We start from the raw sequence: 6,972 nt of genomic DNA, 5'->3' as shown, positions 1-6,972 counted from the left end.
CAATCTGGCATATAATGATTTTCAGGATGAATATAAAATATGAAGTATGTCCACAATTTGGAAATCAATCCATATAGGAAAGACAAGGGCAACCCAAGTGCCATTAGTCAGAAATTCAAACACATTCTCACTTCAAGATCCAAATGTGTCTTCATGCTTGGGACCAGTGGAAGAACAAGCAGCAATGAGTCAGAAGTTAAATCCAAAAGCATAGATACGAGATTACAGGAAAACAGACGTTTAGTGAGCAGTGGTTTCAGCAACTGGAAACACTTGGATCTAATCTATTAAACTTGATGTGATCCTGAAATGGAGGCTGTCTTTGATATTCAATTCAGATTCACTCTGCACACACACACACACACACACACAAGTACACACACCAATAAATCACTCAATCAATATGTAGATAGATGATAAATGTATATTATATACACATGAGGAGATTGAATTACATAGGGCTACAAGGGCTCTGGAACCAGATTGTCTTGGTTTCTATCCAGGTTATAACACATCCTTGTGGTGTGACCTTAGATAAATCATTTAACATCCATGTGACTTGATTTTCTTATCTGTAAAGTGGGGACAATTATGGCATCTTTCTCATGGAGTTTTAATGAGGATTAAGTGACTTAATCTTTGTCAAGTACTTATAAAATTTACAGTGCAGTTGGTATATGGCAGAAACCAACACAATATTGTAAGCAATTATCCTTCAATTAAAATAAATTTAAAAAAAAACTTTACAGAGCATACAAGCATCATTCAGTAAGTACTAATATTGCACATAAGTATGTTAAATACACAGATTTAAATGGACACACATATAGTGGATAGGAAAGCCCTGATAGACCTCAGATTTTATATACATATATATATATATACACACACACACACACGTACGTACAGACTCTCATATATTTAAAATTTGTGAACTTACATTATATAATTTTCCTTTTAAAATGTAGCAAATTAAAATGTTAGACACGTTATGATCCCACGATGACATGGCAATGATCATTTATAAAGCTATGAAAGTAAATTTGGCTACTAAAATAAATTCTACTATTTGATAGTATTAACTAAGAACTAAACTGAACTTGCAAATCTGAATCAAAAGTGATGAGGAAGATCAGCATATATAGTCATCCAGGATTCTTGAACAGCACAGGAAATGAAAATAAAAGCCGATCTATCCCATCCCACTGGAAATCAATCTCTCACTTGAAATTAAGGAGCAAACACATTTCATCTTTCCCTCACATTCTGTCCCACAATTCAGCAAAGCAAGGGCTGATCACCTAGTTCATACATACATCTTATGGAAGCAACCAGAGAACTTTATTTCTCCATCATCACACCATTATTATCTTGCTGTCCATATCCAGAGACAAATTCCCAGAAAACATATGATCAGTAAAATGTCACAGGCAAATATGAAAACATGACAAAATTGATAAATACAGAAAATAGACATCCAAGTCAAGAATATAGAGGTTACTGAGGAAGATATCAGAAGCAAGAACATGATCGAAGAACTTTGTCTGGATTTTTTAAATAGGTAATGAAAAGAGACCTGTGCTTAGACGTATCCTGAAAAAAAAAAAAAAACAAATTTTTATTATTAGAATAACTTTTTCTCTTACAAATATCCATAGAGCAAAATAGACAGGTTTTCTCAAAAGCTACAAAATTTAATCTATCATCAAACACCTCAGACACACAGCATTTTCCAAAAGGCAATGAATGAAGCAAAATCAATGTGATTTTTAAGGGGAAATACTGTGAACTAAGGATTATATACTAAGTTGAATTGTGTTTCATGTACAAAAAACACACAGAACACAGCCTTAGGCTCATAGTCAAAGGCTCATAAGAGAGGTACAAAGGCTAAATTGCACTATCATATATAAATCCTTGAAATAAATATGTGGACTATATGACCATTGCTCAATGAATGAATATTTATGATTCACAAACATGGAAGCAATGATATAAAAAGACTCAAGCCTTGGCTACCATGGATAAAGACCCAGGAGCCTAACATTAACACTAGCAATGCAGTAAAGTGTGGTAAGAACGTAAGACTATCCGGAAAAAGACCTGTTTGGAATCCAAACAATATGAACTATTTATTATTTGGTTGCAAAGGTTAGTAATTGGGTTCCAAATATATTTGGAACCTGATATCTTGTAAGTCAAGAAGCAACAGTTAGAACTGGACATGGAACAATGGACTGGTTCCAAATTGGGAAAGGAGTATGTCAAGGATGCATATAGTCCCCCTGCTTATTTAAATTATATGTAGAGTACATCATGTGAAATGCTAGGCTGGATGAAGCACAAGCTGGAATCAAGATTGCCGAGAGAAATATCAATAACCTCAGATATGCAGATGACACCACCCTCATGGCAGAAAGCAAAGAAGGATTAAAGAGTCTCTTGATGGAAGTAAAAGAGGAGAGTGAAAAAGTTGGCTTAAAACTCAGCGTTCAGAAAACTAAGATCATGGCATATGGTCCCATCACTTCATGGAAACAGTGACAGACTTTATGTTCTTGGGGTCCACAATCACTGCAGATGGTGACTGAAGCTATGAAATTAAAAGGCACTTGCTCATGGAAAAAAAAGCTATGACCAACCTAAACAGCATGTTAAAAAGCAGAAACATTACTTTTCCAACAAAGGTCCATCTAGTCAAAGCTATGGTTTTTTTCAGTAGTCATGTATGGATGTGAGAGTTGGACCATAAAGAAAGCTGAGTACTGAAAAATTGATGCTTTTGAACTGTGGTGTTGGAGAAGACTCTCGAGAGTCCCTTGGACTGCAAGGAGATCTGACCAGTCCATCCTAAAGGAAATCAGTCTTGAATATTCACTGGAAGAAATGATGCTGAAGTTGAAGCTCCAATACTTTGGCCACCTGATGCAAAGAACTGACTCATTGGAAAAGACCCTGATGCTGGGAAAGATTGAAGGCAGGAGGAGAAGGGGATGACAGAGAATGAGATGGTTGGATGGCATTGCAACTCTACAGACATGAGTTTGAGTAAGCTCCAGGAGTTGGTGATGGACAGGGAGGCCTGGTGTGCTGCAGTCCATGGGGTCACAAAGAGTCAGACACGACTGAGCAACTGAACTGAACTTGAAATATATTCACCTTCATAACCATATCAATATTTATATTAAACTACCTTAAGCTACTTTGAACTGAATTGCAGTTTCTCTAAGTCTTAATTTCTCATTTTATAAAATAAAGATTAAAACAGTGCAGACTTCTCTAGTGGTCCAGTGGCTAAAACTCCATGATCCCAATGTAAGGAAATTGGGTTTGATCCCCCATCAAGGAATTAGATCCCATATGCCTCAACTAAGTGTGTGCATGCCACAACTAAAGATCATATGTATCACCACAGCCAAATAAATAAAGGCTTTTTCTTTAAAAACAGATAACAATGATATCTATAGTGTAGGTTTATAGGAAGAAACAAATAGTGTCAGCATATGAATACTATATAATTCTAAGAAAGTGCCATAATTAAGCCAGAGTGCTTGATCTCAAATCCCCTAGCAAAAGCAACATCATGTTTTGCACTGTATCTTTTTGGAAGACTCTGACTCATATCATTTGGTTTCTTCTTTGTTCACAATTCTTTGTTAAAACATGTTACATAAGATGACATAGTCCTCTTTGTGCCTCTTAAACCAGTATGTCCTAGATTAATCCAGATATTTACATACACCTCATTGCTCTATGGAAATAGAAACCTTTTTTTTTTTTTCTGATTTACAAGATCCCCCCAAATCAAAACACTTCATACATCTACATTTATTTCTGACCACCCTTACTAAATCTTCATCCTAGCCTTTGTTCTTTATACATAGATCATGCCTCAACTGAATCAGAACACATATGAAATGCAATTCTCTTGGTCTAGATTGTCTAATCTGTTCCTTGCTCCTAAATTATATTCTGAAAGTGAAAGTGTTAGTAGCTCTTTGCGACCCGATGTACTGTAACCGCCAGGCTCCTCTGTTCATGAGATTTCCCAGGCAACAATACTGGAGTGGGTAGCCTTTTCCTTCTCCAGACAATCTTCCCAACCCAGGGATCAAACCTGGGTCTTCTGCATTGCAGGCAGATTCTTTATCATCTGAGCCACCAGGGAAGAAGGCAAATTATAGTCTGTGTGTGTTAGTTGCTCAGTTGTGTCTGACTCTTTGTGACCCCATGGACTGTAGCCCGCCAGGCTCCTCTATCCATGGGTTTCTCCAGGCAAGAATAGTGGAGTGAGTTGCCATTCCCTTCTCTTGGTGGGGGAGGGAGGGCGGCGGGGAGGGAGGGAGGGAGGAAGGGAGGGAGGGTATGTCTTCCTGACTCAGAGATCAAACCTGTGTCTCCTGAATTGTAGGCAGATTCTTTACCATCTGAGTCAACTTCCACTATAAATTCCACCTTCACTCTGTCGGACAAATTCTCTGATTTTCTAAACTTTTTAAAATCAGAAAATTCTATTTTGAATTGGTATTTTAAGTGATAATTTAAATAATGCAATTATATTAGTTTCAGCATAGTCATAGTTCCTAATTGATTGCATTACATACTTTTTTTAATAGACTACTCATTGTTTCTTATATATTTGTATTACATCCCCCAATAAGTGTAATTTTCTTGCGAAGAAAAACATGTTTTTTATGAAAAGTTGTTAATGATGTGGGAAAATGCTTATTATTTGGTGTTGAATGAAAACAAGCAGGATAAAAATTGTATATTCAAGATGATCTCTACTACATAAAAAAGGATAGAAAGAAGAGTAAAAACAAATATGCTAAAATAATGATAATATTTTCCTCTGGGTGGTGGAATTATAGGTGACTGCTGTTTTCTGCCTTAAACTTACCTACTTTAATTTTTCATATGAGTGTGTACTCTTATACTCAGGGGAAATGTTTAATGGAACACACATTTTAATTATTTATCCAAATTTTACTCCTGGTGCAGATCTGTTCAAGCAGACACTTTAGTGTTTCCTTTAACAGTAGCATCATAAACACGTTTGAATAATTCCCTCACTTTCTCTCAAATCATATTTTTATTGAGAATCACATGTTTCTTATGCATATACTCAAATCTCAAATTAACCATGTATATGGTTAGGATACTTATATTTTTAGTGAGAAATAAACCTGAACAGAAGTGTCTCAACAAAATAGGATATTAATTGACTCAGAGAACAGAAATATCAAAAGTATGTCTGACTTCAGACATAAGTTGATCCAGAAATTCAAGACATTATCTGAGTTCCAGCTCTACTGTCATTCACATCTCTTTCTATCTTTCTCAGCCTTCAAACTTTGGCCTCAGGCTATCTCTCCTCATAGTATCAAAACAGCTACAGTAATTCCAAACCATGCATTCTCAGAGTAATAAACCCCAGGAAAGTGAAGGTGAAAGTCGCTCAGTCATGTCCAATTCTTTGCAACCTCATAGACTTACACAGTCCCTGGAATTCTCCAGGCCAGGATTCTGGAGTAGGTAGCCGTTCCTTTCTCCAGAGGATCTTCTTAACCCAGGGATTGAACCCAGGTCTCCCACATTGCAGGCAGATTCTTTACCAGTTGAGCCACCAGGAAAGCCCAATAAACCATGTAGAGAAGAGAAAATCATTGACTCAAAATTCTCAAGAAACCTCCTGAGGTTTGTTATGACTGGACTGGATCACATCATGTGCCTACACAAGACTCATTTATTAAGTGAATGCTGTACACTGATTGGTTTAGGTTACTCCAGACCCATCTGAAGCTAGATGTAGAATTAATTGCATGTAAATCATATGGTTGAGAAGATGGCAGAGCTAAAGAAAAGATAAATTTTAGAGGAAATTCAGAATACAATTGACCCTTGAACGTATGTGAGGGTTAGGGGCACTGACCCTCAGCACAGTCAAACTTTTATGCATCACTCGTAGTTGGCCTTCCATATATATGGATCCTCCATATTGGTGGTTCTGCATCCAACTATGGTGTAGCAGTATAGTATTTACTACTGAAAAAAAATCAATATATAAGTGGATCGGTGGAGTTCAAAATCTTTATGTTCAAGGGTCAATCACACTGTTATATGAAAGAGGAGTGAATCTGCTGAATAGCAAAACAAACATAGCAAAACTAAGCCAATTTTTTAAGCATTCAATAATTTTTTCTCTCTCTCTTGATGGACATTTTTGCACTTGTAGCATTGGCAGAAACAATTTTAAAAGTGAAATCTTCTTAGTTCCACAGAGAGAGCACATAGAGCGAATTATTCATATCATATACTGAACTATCATAGATTTTGACGCTTTATTCTTTACCAACTAAATCTACTGTTCAACTGAGAACCATCACTTACGTCACCCTTTTCTATACATCTCAAGCAAGAGCTGGATGATATGGCATTTTATCACTTAAAACAATTTTTCATGAAAGATAATTAACACTGGTGACTATACAATTCATTTGTTGAGGACTTTCTCATTGTGCCCTGTATCTAGTGCCATTTAAATTTTGCCTTAGTAAGATTTTAAAAATCACTAAAAGCAAACATTTTTTGGAGTACTCATGAATAATATCCAAAACTGTGAATGTTTTAATCATCTACAGTATTTTGGACTAAACCACATAGAATTGCCAATATTTGACTCTTCTTGACCTGCAATGGAGGTAATTTTGTATGGCTCAGCATAAATACACATATATACACATTCATCCTGATAACTAAGAGCACAGTCATATAGTTTGGAAAACTATAAATGCCCATTTGATCATTTGATTACTTCATATTTTATGCTATGACTAATGGGAAAGGCAAGAAAAAATATGTGTTTACACAAATACAGATGAAATAATACAATGCAATCCTTTTTGTAAAAAAGTGCTTGATGCAAAAAATTTACTGTTTTTCTCCTTGGTGGTATCTTCTTCTAAATTCAAA

Source organism: Cervus canadensis, chromosome X (assembly GCF_019320065.1).
Source record: "Cervus canadensis isolate Bull #8, Minnesota chromosome X, ASM1932006v1, whole genome shotgun sequence".
Classification (NCBI taxonomy): domain Eukaryota; kingdom Metazoa; phylum Chordata; class Mammalia; order Artiodactyla; family Cervidae; genus Cervus; species Cervus canadensis.
This window is presented reverse-complemented; position numbering follows the sequence as displayed.